Source organism: Tupaia chinensis, unplaced genomic scaffold (assembly GCF_000334495.1).
Source record: "Tupaia chinensis unplaced genomic scaffold, TupChi_1.0 Scaffold000638_1, whole genome shotgun sequence".
Lineage (NCBI taxonomy): Eukaryota > Metazoa > Chordata > Mammalia > Scandentia > Tupaiidae > Tupaia > Tupaia belangeri.
The window spans coordinates 2,408,684-2,427,477 of NW_006160159.1; the positions used below are offsets into that span (position 1 = coordinate 2,408,684).

An 18,794-nucleotide genomic window follows, 5' to 3' on the forward strand; every position below is an offset into this window, starting at 1 on the left:
AGAAAAAGGACTTTATATCATGTAAGGACCCCTGGTATATTTGTGTTAAAGGATATAACAACAGATGAAATTGAAGTTGAGATGATTTAAACAAGGGAGACTTGTCATTCTCTGAATAGTATGGATTGTCATAGATTGTCTTTGAATAATGGTTTTAAAATGAAACCATTTATTTTTATCTAACTATACTTATTGTCCTTATTTATCCCATTCTTACAACATCAGGAAGATGAAAATGTAGCTTTTATTTATTTTATAGAGGAGGTCTTTACCTGTGAACAATGCTAAGAATATATAAACTGCAGGGTTTTTTTGAATGACCTCAGTGAGAATTTTAGGGCCAGATAACTTTTAGTAACTTTAACATTTTAGCCATTACCTTTACTCAAAGATAATTGAAAGTTTTTCAGTTCTTTTTCATATTCTTTTCTTTCTCCTCCCTCGACCTATTATGATTCCATAATTTTGTTTTAGGAAAATAGGATAAGAGATTGCTTATCCCATATGTTAAGATTCTTCGTAAGCTGGAATTAGTGATTTCTCCTCACTCTCACTATCTTTCCCTCCAAAGTAAGCTATCGAAAAAGAAGAACATTAGATATTACCCACTGTTTTTTAGACACAAAAGATTTGCAGTTGAAATTCTACCAAATGGGGAGAAAAGAAGGAGAGCTGGTGGAAAACACAGTTCTTTACTGTGTCATTGCCCTGATCCACTGAAAGGAGCTCCAATGGTACTGGAATGAAGTACTTCTTTCCAATGATCACAGTGAAATATATTCGAACAAAAAAGGCAGGAAAAGTATATCTGGTATGTGGAGGTGATGAAGGTTAGAATGAATGAATCTTCAACATTGTATAGTAGAAATTATCCCAAGAACAAGACAGATTTTAAAATTTATACCAGAGAAATGAACATAGAGAATGATTATTAACTTTGGGAGATTACTAGAGATAGATAGAATATGATAAAATATAATAATACTAGGGATAAAATATTAGTTTTTAAAAGCAGAGTAACTGAATTTAAGCAGGTGGGGGTTCTTGCCTATTTTGTAAAATACTGTCATCTTTTTGTTTTATTTATTCTGAAATTCCCCCCCCCCCTTTTTTTTTAAGTTTTTTTTCCATTGGGTACCTGCACTTTCTGGAGGGACAGAGAGGGAACCAGTGAAAGGGAAAGTGTGAATTCACCCTCTCATCAGGGATGGCCATGCTGCAGTCCCTTCTCTTCCATTCTTCTCCTGTGGTATTTGGCATGCATGCATACGTGTCTGGCATGAGTTTCAAGCTGCCAAATCTCGGACATAAACTGTGGTTGGAGTGTGGGAGTTCAGCATCTTAACCATTTTGCCACCTGATGGCCCCTGAAGCTGCTTTCTAAAGACCTCACAAAGTTGACAGATACAGTTACACTTTCAGGTATTTAGGTCCCTTTTTCCTTCTCTGTTATCTATTCACTTCTCCCTTTCTTCTTAACCGTTAGCTGTTTATTTATATATCCATTTTATTTATGAATAGTATATACTATAAAAATGTTATTTTATGTTTTGGAATTGAAGCCTTCAATTAGAAAAAGAATAAAAAATCTTTTTACAATTTTTAAAAATTTATTTTTTCGTTGACACCGAGAGAGAGAGAGACCCCTACCAGTATCTTGATGTCACAGTGCACCGCAGTCTCAACTGGTCCAGATACTGTGCATGTGTGTATGTTCCCAGTGTGCTCAGGAAGGTCCTGGGGTATGAACTCAGGACCTTTCCCACGGAGGTCTTGTTTGTGTTTCCACCACTTCTCTACTTGTCCCCTAGAATAATCTTTTAATGACTCTGCAACCAATGGATTTCCATGTAGGAGTTTGATCATTCTTTTTAAAATAATCCAGATTACCAAAAATCATAGATAAATTATAGAAAGGCAAATTGAAAATTGTTTTTACTTCTTTGAACTAAAAAGAACTAGATCTAAAACTAAATCAAATAAGTAAAAGCCATAGATAGTCTAACTCAAATGTCTTTTCTTATAGTTTTCTTTATTTTTCTTTTTTTATGCTAGAGGATGTATACATATACATGAGAGAGAGAAAAAGAGAGACAGAGAGAGGGAAGAAGAATCCTCTCTCCCTGCCAAATGACGTTCATTTTTCCATTCTTTTCCCATCAATTCTCCATTCTGTCAGGATCCTAGGCATGTATGCTTATACCCAGTGTGAAACTGAGGGGCCAGGTCTTGAACTCCAGTTGGACATACGTGATCCCGCTTTCCCTGTACAGTGTTTGACTGTTGTACTGGCTCATCTTTCTGTGGCAAAACTACTCTTGTCTCGAAGTTGTAGAAAATCTTAATGATAACGGCTTAAGTGAGTAAGGGTTTTATTTGTCTTGTGTTATAAGAGATCTGAAGGCAAGTTTCACAGTTAACTGATACCATTAGGGATTCCAGTAACATCTTCCTTTCTACCAGTCCTAGTATTTAACTTTTGCCTCTTATTTCACTGATGATTTTTGTAACTCTAAAATTGTGTTTCTTTCAGGGAGGATGAAAAACAAAGGGAGAGCTAAGAAAGTTTCTTCTCATGGGGAGTTTTCTCTTTTTCTGTTATAAGGATTCTTACCCTTGGGGACATGTACTACATCTCAGCTAACCATGTATCACATAAATAACTACCTCTAGAATGAAGTAAGAAATGTTTCAGTTTTCCACTCTCTATTTTGGAAGAAGGCAGGGAGAATGGGAATTGAATGAGTGTTGAGTGAGCCATCCAAACGTTATCTGCTCTGCTTCCTCAATTTCTTTGTAGTTAGTTGCTTAAAACTTTAACTCTCTTGATACCTGATTTATATAGTAACTTGCTGTGGGATTTCTTTTGAAAACCTACTGAGTATGTATTGGTAATGTAATGTTATGTTTCTATGTCTGAGGATAGGAACTGTAATTAGGTCATCTTATTTATACTTAGCACAATGGATGTAGACCCTCAGTAATCACTTCTTGAATGAATGAGTGAATATTAGGAGATATATTAATAAACATCATTTTTTTTTTTTTGGAGAGATTTTCACTGTAGGGCGCGTGCGCTTGCCAGACAGACAGAGACATAGAGACAGAAAGCGAGAAATCACCCCCCGGGGGGATGGTCACGCCGCAATCCCTTCTCCTCCATTCTCCTCTCGGGATCTTGGGCACGCACGCACACGCGCCCGGCGTGAGTTTTAAGCCACCGGGTCCGGGACACGAACCACGGTCGACTACGTGGGAGTCCAGCGACATAGCCATTATGCTAACTGCTGGTTCCCAATAAACATCATTTTTATAAACCATTTATACCCATTTGAAATATATAGTAATATTTTTAACTTTATAGGAGTTGTGGACTAAATTTTTTAGAACCGTTTGCTATTGCTAAGAGGATATCAATGCTGATGTTAACAGTATTGATGTCAATGCTGTTTTGATTGAGAGAGATTCAGTTACATGAAAGTCCACAAAATGGTTTAGTCCTAATGTTTATTGGGAGCAAGTTATCCTATGAGTAAATAAAAAATAAAACTTCTCTTCAATCTATGCATGGCCTATTTTTTAAATGAAGGAAGATATTTTGTAGTACTCATCTATTAAGATATCAGTTTTATTTAATGAAGTATGCAGTTTGAATTTATTCATAAGGCAAATAGGTATTTGATCATTTTTTTTATATGAACTATTATTGATGTTGATTTATAAGAAGGAGTTATGAGATTACCTGGAAGCCCCATATGGGTGAGGGCATACTAAATGAGATTTGATCTTAGATGCATTTTAGGTATATTATTTCTTTTAATTCTTAGAGTGACAGCATTGTATTTTTTAATACACATGCAAGTAGTTGTGTACAGTAGAATTTCAAAAAGAAGCCTTAGTAGGCCATATTTAAATCTGCTTGTTTTGCCCTAACCTGTCTTAAACAGGCTTCAACTTCTGCAGAAGAAATAGATCAGTGTAACTTGGTAGTGTGAATCACTGCCTCACAACTCTTCCAGTGTCTTAACTAAATTTCTTTTGTTTTATGTCCATTCTGTTTCTGTTATTTTGACCCCAGAGGACAAAGTGAACAACTATCTACCATCTCCTATGCAACATCTTCGTGTTTAGCATCCTTTTAATAAATTGCTCCCTTTTCATCATGATGGCAGGGCTGTTGGTACTTAATTACTAAAACAACCTGTGCGTGGATAGAACTTATCTCAAAGCAGGGAATGTATTCAAGTGTCTGGAACTCAAATTTTCTGTCTGAGCAGTTTACAGTTATTGAGAGTAAAGGAAGCCCTTTTAACATGCAAAAGCAGTCCTAGGAGAGAGTTCCTACATAATCACAATTTAGACAAGATAGTTTCTAGATTTGAACTCAGAATTGGATATTGGAAGTTTCTTTTGGTCCTGAAGTTAATGTTTTGGTTATTATTTTGGTAATAATTATTTTTATTCCAATACTTTTTACTTTATGTAAAATTTCAGCCCTTTCTCACTATATTCACCTTTGCATTCTCAATTATTTGTATAGTATATGGCTCATAGTAGGCCTTAGCAAATATTTGTTAAAGGAATTGTTTTCATATCCCTGGGTGATGATTCCTAATGTAGGTAGTTTTATGCATTGCATTTCCCCATTCCTTTTTAATTTTATGAGTGCTCTGTGTTTTGCTGTCTTTATCTTCTTATTCAATGATATCTTTATTGATTTAGGACTTATTTGAATAGCTGAATACCACAGTAATGTCTCAACAATTTCCTTTGCGATGGTGCTATAATTTTCAATCCCAGCAAACCTCATTTGTTGTTGTATTTTTTCCCTCATAACGTGAGAACTTACTGTAGCCTTTTTGTTGGGGATTCAGAATACATTAATTGAATGCTTATTAGGTATAAGGCACTTTGTTGGATAATGAATAGAGGCAAACATGAATTGTACATAAACTTTGCTGCCAAAGAATTGAAATCTGGTTGGAGAGACACATATAAACATTACAGCTATAGTATGAGAAGAATTGTGGCTCAGGTTCTACTTGGGTAAAAACGAAGCTTAGTTATTTTACAGGAAGGAGTAATTACTTCTGAGTGGCTGAATATGGGTGAGTGGCTGACTTAGGATACAAGAATGAACAGAATTTGAATGAGTCTTGAATTGCATGTAGGAACTTGGCAGGTGAGGGCACAATTGGAAGGATTCAAGAAGAGGAAACAGCAGGAGCAGTGCTTACAAGTAGGATATGTATACGATGTTTGTAAACCTGGTGATGAATCTGTTGTGTTTAGGGTGATGGTGTCTATGAGAATGATAAAAACTGAATCTAGAATGGAGCTCGGAACCAAATAGTAAGGAATTTTGTTCTTCTTAATAATTTTATTTTATTTCATAGAAGAATCATAGGCTTTTGAGTAGAGGATTGTCATATCTGTAAGTTTCAGAGGATGAATGAAAGACAAAATGTAGCTGCAGATAGGAGATCAGGTAGATGGCTGATTAGTTCAGGTTGAAAGCGATGATTGGGGTTGTTCCAAGTCTGAGCCTCCCTTCCACCTGTATCATTCTTGCGGACTGTGGAACATGCCTCCCTTCCATGTACCTGGGGCAAGAATCGTGGCCTGATTTCTGGAAGAAAGCAAAATTAAAAGAGTTGGATGCTTGTGGTATGAGCTAAGCATCTGCCACATTTCTACAACTCTGTATTTTCTGGACTCTTATTCATCTTGAAGTAGAACTTGCTTTTGGTCCCTCTTTGAAACAGCTCAGATTGTTACAGCATTTCTCACTTCACATTTAGGCCAGAGACTAAGTTGGGTCATCTTAGTATCACAAAAACACTTAGCATATGTTTTAGAACGTAATCATTCAATAAATGCTTATTGACTACAAAGCAAATTTTTATGCTTTGCGGTCTCACAGATCTTCCTACTTTGTGCCCAGTTCCATCTTGAGGCCTTGCTGTCTTGTTGTTTGGACAGCTTTAGCTCTGGATCTGTGTAGCCATCTCTCTCTTTCCAATGTGTGTTTAGCTATCTATTTCATCATCAGCCAGGCTTTCGGTGAGAATCCTAAATAAAATATTCCTCTCATTTCAGCCCTTAGTAGCCCTTATCCTTGATTACCCTGTGTTATTATTTTTTCTTTATATATACTTCTGTCTGACATGCTTAATGATTGTCTTTTTACTCCAATTAGAAGGAAATTACTTGTGATAAGGGACCATTGCTGTTACTTAATTTATCCCCACGTACCTGGAACAGTGATAGGTAGGCACATAGTAGACTCAGTAAGTATTAACTGAATGAATGGTAAAGATGAATCTGAAAAGGATATGCAACATTCATGTACAGGTTTGCTTATAAGTTTGTGCAAGCCATGACATATCATAGTATAAATTTTGTGATATCAGATCATTAATACTGCTCTCAGAAAATAAAAACAAATTCTATTTTCTATAGATTGCGCCTGTGAAATCTAATTATGGATTAGTATTTGTTTTAAAAGTATTTGAATGCTAAGCATATCCAGTCAGAAAACACTTTTATTATCCATGCCAGCTTAATCTTTAAGGCAGTGAAATGGAAGACTGTCATTTCAGTCAGCAACTTATTTTCATTTGTGGGTATGGCATATTTTGAATATTCTAATTGATTTTTGAAGATGATTTTTATAAGAAAATAATCCCTGTTTTCATACATTGTACATTTGCCTTTAAGATGGAAGAAAACTGGAAACAGGCCTGAAAATTATTTGCTCAGAAAGGTGCAAGCTATAACTGAATTAATTTTTGGGAAATGTGTTAGAAAGAGGGTCGGTCAGTCCAAATACAACAGACAAATCTTTTTGCCTTCAAGGGAGATCTGATTTAAAAAATAATTTTATATGCATATTTAAAGTTTGCAAAGAGATTCTAGGCTGAGCTCAAGCCTATCTTTTATTGTATTTTACAGCAAATTCTCTTGGATATCCTTTCAGAAATATTAAGTCAGTAATTTGGCAGTAAAAAAGTTGGTTATCAAATCAATATTATTATATAGGTTTTAGTGTCATAAGAATTCCCTTTTGGAAACCCATAAAAATTCATTTTTTTCTCACTATAAACTTTATCTATCAGTTTTCTAGAAGGTCAGAGTACTAATGTTGGAGGTGATCTGCCTCTGGGATAGAGAGTCAACAAAGTGGTAATAAAGTTAAGAAATATCACAATGGTGTGTTCCTAAGTTTGGGATTTCCTTTTATATCAAGTTCATGCTTATTTTTAAATATGGAAATGAATATACTGATAGGTATATTCTCTTTGTACTCCTTTAAATAGTGAAATGTTTGTCTCTAATTTTTGCATTTGTGTGTGTATGTGTGTGTGTGTGTGTGTGTACATATATATTTTTTTTTAGAGAGATTTTTTTGAAGGGTGATTTTTGCTATAGAGTGTGTGTGTTTGCCAGTGAAACAGAGAGAGACAGAAAGCAAGAAATCATCCCCTAGGGGAAATGGCCGTGCCACAACCTCTACTCCTCCATTCTCCTCTCGGGACTTTGGGCATGCATGCACAAGCGCCTGGGGTGAGTTTAAGCTGCTGGGTCTGGGACTTGAACCGGGGTTGACTACATGGGAGTCCAGCAATGTAATCATTATGTCATTTGCTGGTCTTACATTTATATATTTTACATTTTATTAGTATTTTTGTGTTTTCTGGAGTTCTATCTTTTTTTGTTAATTTATTTTTAGGTTTTTGCCATAGGGCACGTGAGCGTACCAGAGAGAGAGAAAAAGTGAGAAATCACTCCCCAAGGGGGATGTCCATTTCACATTTACTTCTCTATTCTTCTCCTGGGATTTTTGGCATGCAAATATGTACCTAGTGTGATTTTTCAAGCCACCAGTGCTGGGATTTGAACTGTAGTTGGTCCTGTGGGAGTCAGTTCCATGCTGGCACCTCTGGAGTTATTTCTTAATTATTTGCATAGTTTTTAGTGATAAGATGTTTTCTAGATTTGTAAGTTAGGTTTTTCAGAATAGATAGTTTTTAAAGATGAAATATGATTGATGGTTACTTTGGAAAACAATTCCAGAAATGGAGTTTTTTGAAATTGAAACTTAGATTTTAAAAAATACTAGATGTGGAGGTTCCATTTAAAAATATTTCTCTACTGGGACCAGCAGTTAGCATAATGTCTATGTCACTGGACTCCCATGTAGCCAACTGAGGTTCGAGTCCCGAACCTGGTAGTTTAAACTCAGGCTGGGCGCGTGTGCATGCATCTGTGCCCAAGATCCTGAGACGAGAATGGAGGAGAAGAGATTGTGGCGTGGCCATTCCTCCTAGGGGGTGATTTCTCGCTTTTTGTTTCTTTGCCTCTCTCTATCTTTCTGACAAGTGCACGTGTCCTATAGCAAAAAATCATCTCCGGGAAAAAAATATATATATTTCTCTTCTAAGTGTGAGTTGTTACTGGTCAGTAATTATTGAGTATCCATCCTCATATTGATGTATTTAAATATAGAAATAATCTGAATGGTTATGAAAAGAGATGGTCTTAAAATTGCGAGAACTTATCTCTATTAGGTAAATATCCTATCATTTCTTTACTTTTTTAAAAAAATATATAACATGTATGGATGATTGCAAATAACTTTTTTTTGCTTCCTTAATATACAATACTTTGGAAATTAAGTGTGAAATTAGAACTTCTTTTTAATTTTATTTACCTTAATTAAATGTTTCCCCTTATGTCAAAACTCATACATAATTACATAAAGTGTAACTTGATTTTGATAGTTCAGTTAAACTTTAAAACTTTGTATTTGTACCACACTTCCTCATCTTTCTATTCAGAACTATAAGTATCAAAATATTATTTTAGTTTCTACCACATTTTTCAAAGTACAGCTCCCGATTCCTTTTATATAAATAAAAGATCTAGAACTGTTTACAATTATTTAGTAATTCAAGTGCATTTTAAGATCAGTTTAGAATTACTTTTATTTCATGTACTTGAGAAGCAGTATTTCCAAAACCAAATTATAGTGTTTGCGAATAGCTATAGTACTATTGGTCTTAGCTGTTGCTGACAGGTTTTTAAGTTTCTTTATAGGAATAATGATTTGAAACCCACTTGCAAACTCTTAGAGGGGAATAAGCCTTTAGTAATTTTGAAGTAGTCTGTTATTTTGAACCATATGGACTCCTTCTCTAAAGTAAGGAAAAAATAGTTTCTTTTTAATTTGCAAGTTGAAACATACTTAATAAAGATTCCTTGAAGAATGAAGGGAAGCACAAGGAGGGAAACAAAATCATTCATACTTATGTTACGAATCATTATTTATATCTACTTGTGTGCATGTTCGGTCTCTCCTATTTATGCATTCATTTCATCTCATGTTTCTATATACATTTTTATGAAATAATGTAATCATTTAGCCAGGCTAATAAATATTCTTATTCATTATAATTTTTGATCATTAATCATTTAATCATCCGAGCTCTCTTTTGGTTGGATCTTTTGATTGTTTTAAATTTGGGGCAGAGATTTTAGTAAAGATTCTTGCCTACTTCCAGGGAGAATGCTTAGGAGCAGTGTTGCTGAATCAATGGACATGCACTGTTTTTGAGTTTTTTGTATTACGTTCAAATGCAACAAGACATCTTAAAACTTTGAATCAAAGCTAATTCTATGTTTAATAGAGTTAGAATAGTTAGCAACCTGCATTTTCAGGACTTGAAATGAGTCCATTCTCATTCTCTTTGCAGATGGCTTAAATAGATCTATCCTTCCACCTGTTGCTTCTTTGTAATATACAAGTACTTGTGGGAGAGGTAGCATGCCTTCCAGAAGACACTTTGTTTGAAAACTGTGAAGTAGTTTCTCTGACATTTTAAGTTTAATTCTTGCAAGTAAAGTTTGGAAACAAGGTGGGGCATTAGAGCATTGAAGAAGAGCAATGATGAGTGGGTAATAGAATACTTCAACTAAGATCAATAGAGCAACTGCTTTAGAAAAGATATTATATACCTAGTTTGGGGAGATTAAGTTATAAATTCTCTCTAAAATGACTCAGGCTGTTTGTTAACTGTAAATGCTAATTAATGTACAAGAGAGATATATTGTCCCAGTTATGGTATTTATCTATGCTGGATAGAGATGCAAGGAGGAATTAACTCCTAAATAACCTTAGTGGATTTGAACACATTTATTGCAAAGTGTGCAATTACTTTCTTACGAGATGATGATAGTGCAGAGGTGGCTCTGCATAGTTTGCAAAGAATTCACTGTGCTGTAGGGTCTCTGCTAATAAGGCAAATTATTTATATCATAGAAATGTCTCCTTGAAAAAACAGTTAATAAAAAATAATAATGACAGGCAAAGGCCACTAAACAGATGAAAATCATAGTATGTGTTCTAATCAGAAAACTTTGAGCTATTGCTGTTTATCTCTTTTGAAAATATGTATGAGATGGTATGGGTAAGCCTGCCCTTCCTCTGCAGATACTTTTGGCAATACCAGACCTTCTAGAAATTATACAGTTGTCTGTGGATACCCTTTCTTTACTAAACAGTTTAAGTCCTTCAGGATTTTAATATCCCAGACTATTATTAACAGACTGACTCTTTTTTCTATAATGGTGAGTAGCTAATAATATGCCTCTTGTGATATTTAAAAATAGTGATAGAGCTCTCATTACCACATCGTTAGCTCCAGGTTTACTCAGCCCTTGTCTAAACTGGGGTTCTGAGCTTTTTAAAACATAGCATTAAAGATCTCTAGACACTACCCATTGTGTGTGTGTGTGTGTGTGTGTGTGTGTGTGTGTGTGTTGGGTTCTTAATTGACAGATATCTTAGACCATTGGCAAATTAGAAGATTTTTGAAAAATATTGTGTTGTTGGAAAAGTCATGACATATTTTTCTATGTTCTGTGCAAAGATACATCATGATTTTTCCAACAGCCCAATATATGGTGATTAGAAAAAGAGCTGCTGAAATAAATGGAACAAAATATACATTAATCCTAGTAGAAATTCCTATATTCACGTAGAGCTTTGGACATGAGAGAAATATCACTAGTTATTTTTATTGATGACAGCTGAAAATTGTGGTTTTATTGATTTAAATCTTAAAGGACAGGTTCCAGTTTCGATTTTATTTTCTACTTCTTAACACCATGTAAAAAGTCTGGTACTGCAGGGTGATTTTTCAGTAATGTCAAGTGAACATTAAGTACATTAAATGTGTCCAGCATTGAAACATTTAAGATAAATCTTTAGTCCTCTGTGGAAATTTCTCTGTCTTCTCTCAAGTATTTACCTGACTTTTTTTAGCCTCATGAGCTGCTAGATTTTGCAGTTTTTAAGGTTGTTTTCGCTCACTGATAAATCAGATTGAGTTGTGAGATTATGTCCTTTTTATTTTTCAATGGAAGTGAGTGAGTCCAGAACTTTATACTTGGTGACATTTATTTCAGCTCATCAAGAGAATGCCACCCATGTTTGCTTGGGTTGGTGCGCTTCAAATAAGATGTGAGAATGTGTGTTAGAGTTACGTGGCCATTTCTGTCTAGAAATTAACTAAAAATGTGTTATGTGCCTCCCACTGGAAGGGGAAACTTCTCAATATGTAATTAATATATTTACTATTTTATAATGAAATCTTTACTTCAGATGCATGTAAAACTTATACCATAGTTTGTATCACTGATATGTTAATAGTTATTGAATTTTTCTATTTAATCTTAAGACTCCAAGGTCTAATAAATGGTGATATCTTTTACTTGCATTCTGTCATGTACCTGCAATGAAGAATGAACTATATGGGATGAGATATGATTTCAGGTCTGAAGACTGAGTTCAAGTCATTGCTCTGTCTTTTACTCTGGGATGCCAATATTTATTCTTTTTTCTTCTGTAAAACAATCGCACATCAGCGAGTTTCTGGTTCAGGTCCAGAGACCTCCCAGAGTATGGCAGGCACAGGTGTCCCCATGATTCAGGGATGGCTGAGGGCTGGGAATGGATTGTACTGTCAGGACCTTGGTGGGAGTGCTGTCTCTCTCTTTTTCTCTCTCTCTTGCCCATTAAAGAAAGAAATAAATGTTACCAAAAAAGTGGTGAACAATTGTTTCAGCATTCCTTCCACCTGTGACACATCTTGATTTCTCTAGTTGGGTGCCCATATCTGAACGAGTTGGAGAGACCAGTTTTCTTCCCAGTTTACAGCCCATTTCAAGAAGGTAGAACTCTTGGAAAAATGCCATCTTGAGAAAGCAAATACATTATTCATCTTGTCAAATCTTTATAAAAGGAATAACTGTTGGCAGAAAGTATTTAAAAATGCCTTTTTTCCCCTGCATTAAATAAAAGCCTAATTACCAAATGTGGAATGGGATCTCTATACTGATTATGAGAGAATTGGCTTCTCATCCTAATTCTACTTCTAGAATTAAACTAGGATGATAATAGATCAAACAGAATAAAAAACTGCAGGTGATATTCAAAATTCCTGGATCTCATAGATATTCTCTAAGGTCCTGAACCTTGCTTTGGCCTGGAATTCAATCGCTTAAGCTGTTTCTCTCATTTCTTCAATTACTGTTAGTTTACTGTATTGGTAGGTTATAATAAACATACATCTACATAAAAATTGTACTTATTATTTCCAATAAATACTTTTTTGAGAACAATAAGAAAAATAACATTTGAAAGAGAACATAGTACAGTGTGTCTGCTGCTTGATTTAGTTTAGATCCCGTAAATAATGGGAAATCATTAGTAGCAGGTACAGGTCTACCTGACACTTATTTGCTCACAACCCATGCTAAGTTGAGTGCATTGTGTCTATAAATTCACAAGAAATCAACTTCCTGGGTCCCCATGGTTTTCAGTTCAGCTCTGCAACAACCTAGTGACTTCTACTATGTGCCAGATTCTGGAGTAGCCCTCAGGAAAATCATAGCTTGGTTCCTGTCTTCTAAGTAGTCACAGCTCATAGAAAAGCAATACATGGAAATAGAATGAAACAAGTATGTTGATAATGTACAGAATAAGAAGTCATGCTTAAAGGATGTCTTTACAGCAACAGTGATTCATAAATAGAAATTTAACAGAAGTTCATCAGATAAACATGAAAAGAAGGCTGATGGGATGGTCTTAGGAGTGTATCAGCTGTGCAAGTGTGGCTGCCTGGTTTCGCTCCAGTGTAGTGTTGGGGGAGGAACAGTAAAGGAAGAGGATTTGAAGAGGGAGAAGGGCAGGTATGACTGGACTGAAGAGAAAGGAAGGGGCCAGAACATTAGTACTAGCTATTGTGAATAGTGCATTAGGTTTTAGCTTTAGGTGATGGAGACATTGAAAATTTTGAGCATGTCACTCATGATCAGATTTCCATTTTGGAGAGATTGTTTATGGTTGCTTTATGGAGAATGTGTCATGGCAGCAAGACTGTATGGTAGCTTAGAGACCCTGTTAAAAGGGTAATACCATAGTTTAAATGAGTGAAAAAAGGACTTTCTGGTGTAAAATTTTCTGTTGATTCATTAATATGCCATCACTTTTAAAAATGTCAGGAAATTGAAAATATTTTTAGTATAACGTAGAACTAATTCTTGGCTACTTTTACAGTTTAACATTATTCATGAAATTAAGTGCAATGAAAAATGAAAAAAGTTGCTATTTTATTCATCAGTGAAATTAAGCCACTAAACTCCTCACACAAAACAAGATGTATACATTTGTTATATAGGATAGAATATAGCTTTGTAAAAATGTAATGAATTTTTAATATATGCATATCAAGTTATTTGTGGAAATTATGCATATTTGAAAATGAGTGAAGTCATAATTCCTGATAACATGGTAAGTACACAGTAAATGTTTGTTGCATTCATATTTGATCATTTAGAATTATAATCAAGACTTTGAATTAATTGAAGTCATGGAATAGGGTTCATATTTTTAAGTAGAAAGTTAAATCCCAGAATGAGAATATTTGTTAGGGAGAATTAAAAGTCACATGAATATAAAATTGTAACTTTACAAAGAATATACACTTAAATTATTATTGCAACATATACAATCAGAAAGGCACATTTTTAAATAGTTTTAAATTGTCACACAAAAAGTATGGCATCTAAGTCTTCTCACCAAATCTTGGTTTTGATGGATAAATCCCCAATTCTTAATACAATCGGAAATAAAAGTTCAAGTTGAAGAAATTAGAACGTTCATAGCATATTGGGGATATAAAGCATTAGATTGCTGTATCTTTTTCAGTTTTTCCCTTTTTTTTCTAATTCCATGAGAGGGAAGCAGGGTGAAAGAGTGAGACAGAGAGAGAGAGAGAGAGAGAGAGAGAGAGAGAGAACCACCATAGGGTCTTCAGGCTTTGATCTTATCCCCACCAAGAAATGTGTGCCTTTCGTGCATAGGGAGTTGGTGGGACATAAGCCCAGGATCTTTGTCAGAATGGCCTCAGAATCATGAGCATTGAATTATTGCTGAGCCACCAAGGTTGGACAGCTTCTTCAATTTAAAACTAAGATTAAAAGCAAAAAAAAAAAAAAAAAAAAAAGTGCTATAAATGTACATGCAATAGTATACAAGTTATAAATATTAATTTGTATGTACCATAACCAAATAGTAGAATAACAGCCAATTTCCTTTAGATATTCTCTTCAATTCCAACTAATGTCCAGGAAGTGGATTCATTCTTTTCTATTGGCCATACTTTCTTTAATTTTATGTAGAATATTGTTAGTGCATATAGTTTTAGAACCACAAGGTTATGACTTTGCATTTGATGCCAGATTATTTTACAGTCTTGAGGTTCTAGGAGTTAGGATGAATTTGCTATGCTTGATTTTCATAGAATGATTTTAAGAAGTAACTTTTTAGTAGACTGTTTATCTTTGTTTCTCCCCCCTCCCCCCTCCCTCCACCCCCCACACGCCTTATGATGATTGAATGTAGCACATTACTTTGAGGAAATTTCTTTTAGCAAAGTTATTTTTACTTCATACCTATCCTTAATGTGTTCTGTTGGGGGAATCACTGGTGACAAAGGAGAAATCTTTTCATGCTTATTTTTTTACTCTTTAATGAGATTTCAGGTATATTTTAACAACTGGGGTTTCCCTGATGAATCATTAAAATAAGTGAGTGGGTTGAAAGGTAATACTAGCTTTTCTTAGCACTGCCCTATTTTACATTGCTGGGTTATTGGTTATTTTTTAAATAGAACCTGGGTGTGTTGGAGTTAGTGGGTGGAGGTGCAGAAAAGAAAGAGAGAAAGGGTCAGTAAGAAAATGCCAGGTAAACCTCTGATCACGTATTGGGAAGTCCTACTCAAGTTTTACTTTCCCCAACTTAAACCATTTAGTATATAAGTTCACTGCCTTTTTTTTCTGCCAAGCTTAAATTTTCAAATATATATATATATCGGGAAATAGAAAGTATGTTTTTAGCAATTTACTGAAGTTTTAAGGTGTCAAGCCATGCGTAGATTAATCTGTTGATCAGATTTTCATGTGTGTGGGATAAAAACTGTTAAAACCATAATTGCTGAAACCATACCTTCCTACAACTAATAGAAGTATGGTGTCTGTGAAATATTTTAATGTATAGGTTTTTCTGATTTAAAATTATTACTGGATATTTGATTAGAAAATTATTTGAATACATAATTGAATTGACATCAGATATGAGGACTTATTATGGATTTCTGATGTGATTAAACAAATTGATATGATGTATATACTTAACATCTTTTTTTCAGTGCATCGATTGCATATTACATATTTCCTTTATTATGTTAAAATGTTTTAACTGTTGTAGTATTTGTAACTGCTAGAGGAGATAGACAGAAATGTAGTTCATCTTGAAAATTATAGCTCAGGGAATAGAGAAATTGGGTCAAGCCTAAAAATAAATGTAGGTACAACGGCAAAAGTTTTAATAAAAAATTAAAAATATTAACAGCATTGATTTTAGGCTACTTTTGTTGTCTGTTATCAATGGATTATTAATTTTTCATTGAGATGACACTAATAATACTTTGTTTTGGTCAAAATATTTGTGTGAAATACTACTGTTATTTTTCACCTTGTGCCCCCTTTTAATTATAAATATAAATTTTAGGTGAGATAGATCATTCTTAAACAGATTATTTTGTCCTCTAGTGATCTTAAATAGAATTTGAAATGGTATAAAATTTCTGTCACAGCTTTCACTTTGACTTATTTTATATTGCCAAATATAATGCTTAGCACTTAACCATGTATCATTAAATCATAGTATTGATAAGGAATTAAACTTCCATAAAGCTTTAATAGTGTAGTAGATTCTCATTCATCTGGTGTCACTGGGGAATAAAATGTGCTGAAGTAGTGATTTTTTTTTTTTTAACTGAGGCTTGCTTGTTTAAGCAGGAAAACTTAAAAAAGTTGATAAAATTTATCTGACATATCTTATATGCCCTTTTTTGGAGTGGTCACATACTTCTTTTTTATGGTCATACTATCATTTTGAATGTCATGCAGAAAGGACATGGGCTTTCTGATTGAGATTCTTTCTCCAGCATAAGTTTTTGTTGTTGTTGTTTCTTCCTTTTAAGCTGCCACCCCTCTCTTTCTGATAACTCCTCAGTTTAAATGTTTCAGGGTTTAAGGTCCATGGGGGTACTTGTGACAATGTTTTAACAGACCTATAAACTCAGACACTTATGACAGATGTCTGTCTCTGTGCAGGCTCATCTGCCGTCTTTTGGCAGATACCTGGCTACAGCCTCCTTCCATTAAGGAGACACAGACCTCACTTGGGGCTAGCATTCTCAGTATTGATGCCATTTCTGCAGCTCGCTTAGTAGTGCAAACATGCAAGTATTTCACCCTACATGCTTATGAGCGTCCAGGGAATCAGGGGGACCCCCTGCAGTTTTTTTCTATTTCTGAATGGGGCAAGTAGTGTACTCCCTTTATATATTAACAGCTTGCACCATAACAGCAAAGCAAAATTTTTTTCCAACCTCATGCTCCTTTGTTTCAAGAGTGTTTTCTAAAACAAAACTCAAGCACAGTGAAAATATTTGAACCATTCTTTAATGTGCTTTAAGGACATTTGGTTTGAATCTTAACGTTTAAAAGTCGGCTTCCCTCCCTTTGCCTGCGTCTAATGTGAATCATCTTTCTTACAGGTTGTGCTTCAGGAAGACTATAGGGAAGAACACATTTTCTTGCCTCAGAAGTTGCAGTAGAAGTAAGTGGGGGAACTGCCAGGATATGTCTGTCTCTACAAAGCAAGCAGAACAAATTTCCATGAATCAAAGCCACTAAGTATAGTTTTCAGAGATGGTAGGACATAGCTACTTTCCCTAGAAAAATACCCCAAATACAGGCACACCCATTGGGCACCAGAAAAATGCTCAAGTAAATGCTAGTTCAAACCTGTACATTTCATTCTTCTTACTGAGCTATTAAAGGGGTGGAAAGCTACTATAACTATAATCTATTTTTCTCTTGTCTATTTTTCAACCTCCCACATGCTTGGTCTTCAGTTCTGCTTACCGAGTGTCTTGAATCTGTAGCAGCACCTACATGTCCTGCCTCCACAGTGGCTGATGGTTTGTAGATAACTCATGATTCAGACACACAGAAACATCTGTAATCTACAGGGCATGTTATATACTTTAGATTACTCATGAAAAAAGGGCAGAGTGATGAAAAATCCGAAAGCAGTTTTTTCTAGTATTAATAGTTTTCTTTGATGTCATATTAGTGAAATATTTTCTAGAGAGGCTTATATCAAATTTCCTGACTTGGGAAAGCATCTCAGGCCATTTTGACAAGAGCCTTTTAGAGACCTTTTAAGGATGCATAGTGCATACACACCTTAGCGTGAGTAGGTCAGAGGAAATAAAACAAGATAGTAGATATCTGTGTTGTGATCTACTAAGCAAATTAATGTTTAACTTCTTTTATTCTTTCTTGAAACTGTTGATGTAAATTTTAAAATTGGCTTTGCTGGTTTTTTTTTGCTTGTTTTCTAGAAGTATCCACCATTTGAGGGATTAATGGCTACTACTTTGTTGAATTTGGAGGATGTGTGTTAACTTACTGAGCACTGCACTGTAAGGGCAGAAGTTTCCTGTGGTACTAAAAAAATCGAGCTCTGTATAGCTTAGCCTCTGAGCATACCTTTTACCACAAAACCTACAGGGGCTCTCCAATTCATATTGGACATCCAAGCACATTTCATGGAATATATAGCCCCCACTGCATTTCAAATGCATGTGCACATCCATCTTTTGCACACATGCCTGGGGGATAGCAGACATGACTGAAAATGACTGCATTTAAATGCTGGAAGATTTGAAGGTGCCTTGTCTCCTTAAATAGAATAACTTAATACTAATAATGGAAGGGGATAAATACTTTATTACAGTTTGTAAGCTACTGTGTTTTGCATGTGTTCTATAATTTGGCCTTCACAACACAGTTCTGAGGTTAGTGCTGCTATCTCCAGTTTAGAGAGAATGAAACTAGGTCCTCCAGAATTTTGTGACCTGTCCAAAGTTATACGGCTAATAGTAACAGAGTTGAGGTTTCAGCTTGCATTTTTCTGCCTCTAGGGTTCATGCCTTTTCCACCTGGGGAACACTGCTGCTTTTTTTTTTGCATAGAAGTGAAATATCCCCAAATGCTCATTAGAAGATCTAGCTCTCAAGAAATAAGTGTTTTCAGTTAAGCCTCTTCTTTGAGACACTGGAGACATTTTACTTTAGCATGTAATTTAAGTATGC

The 18,794-nt window shown here is 34.9% G+C and overlaps 1 protein-coding gene across 5 annotated transcripts in view; it reads left to right on the top strand.

The window, feature by feature from the left end:
* The window catches only part of QTMAN (queuosine-tRNA mannosyltransferase), a 433,127-nt gene that overhangs the window by 116,489 nt on the left and 297,844 nt on the right, over window positions 1-18,794 (top strand). For all 5 annotated transcript variants that reach the window (XM_014592037.2, XM_027776188.1, XM_027776186.1 and 2 more), the window contains exon 3: window positions 17,190-17,251. The gene's annotated coding sequence lies outside the window, so the exon portion shown is untranslated. The remainder of the gene's footprint in view (window positions 1-17,189; window positions 17,252-18,794) is intronic.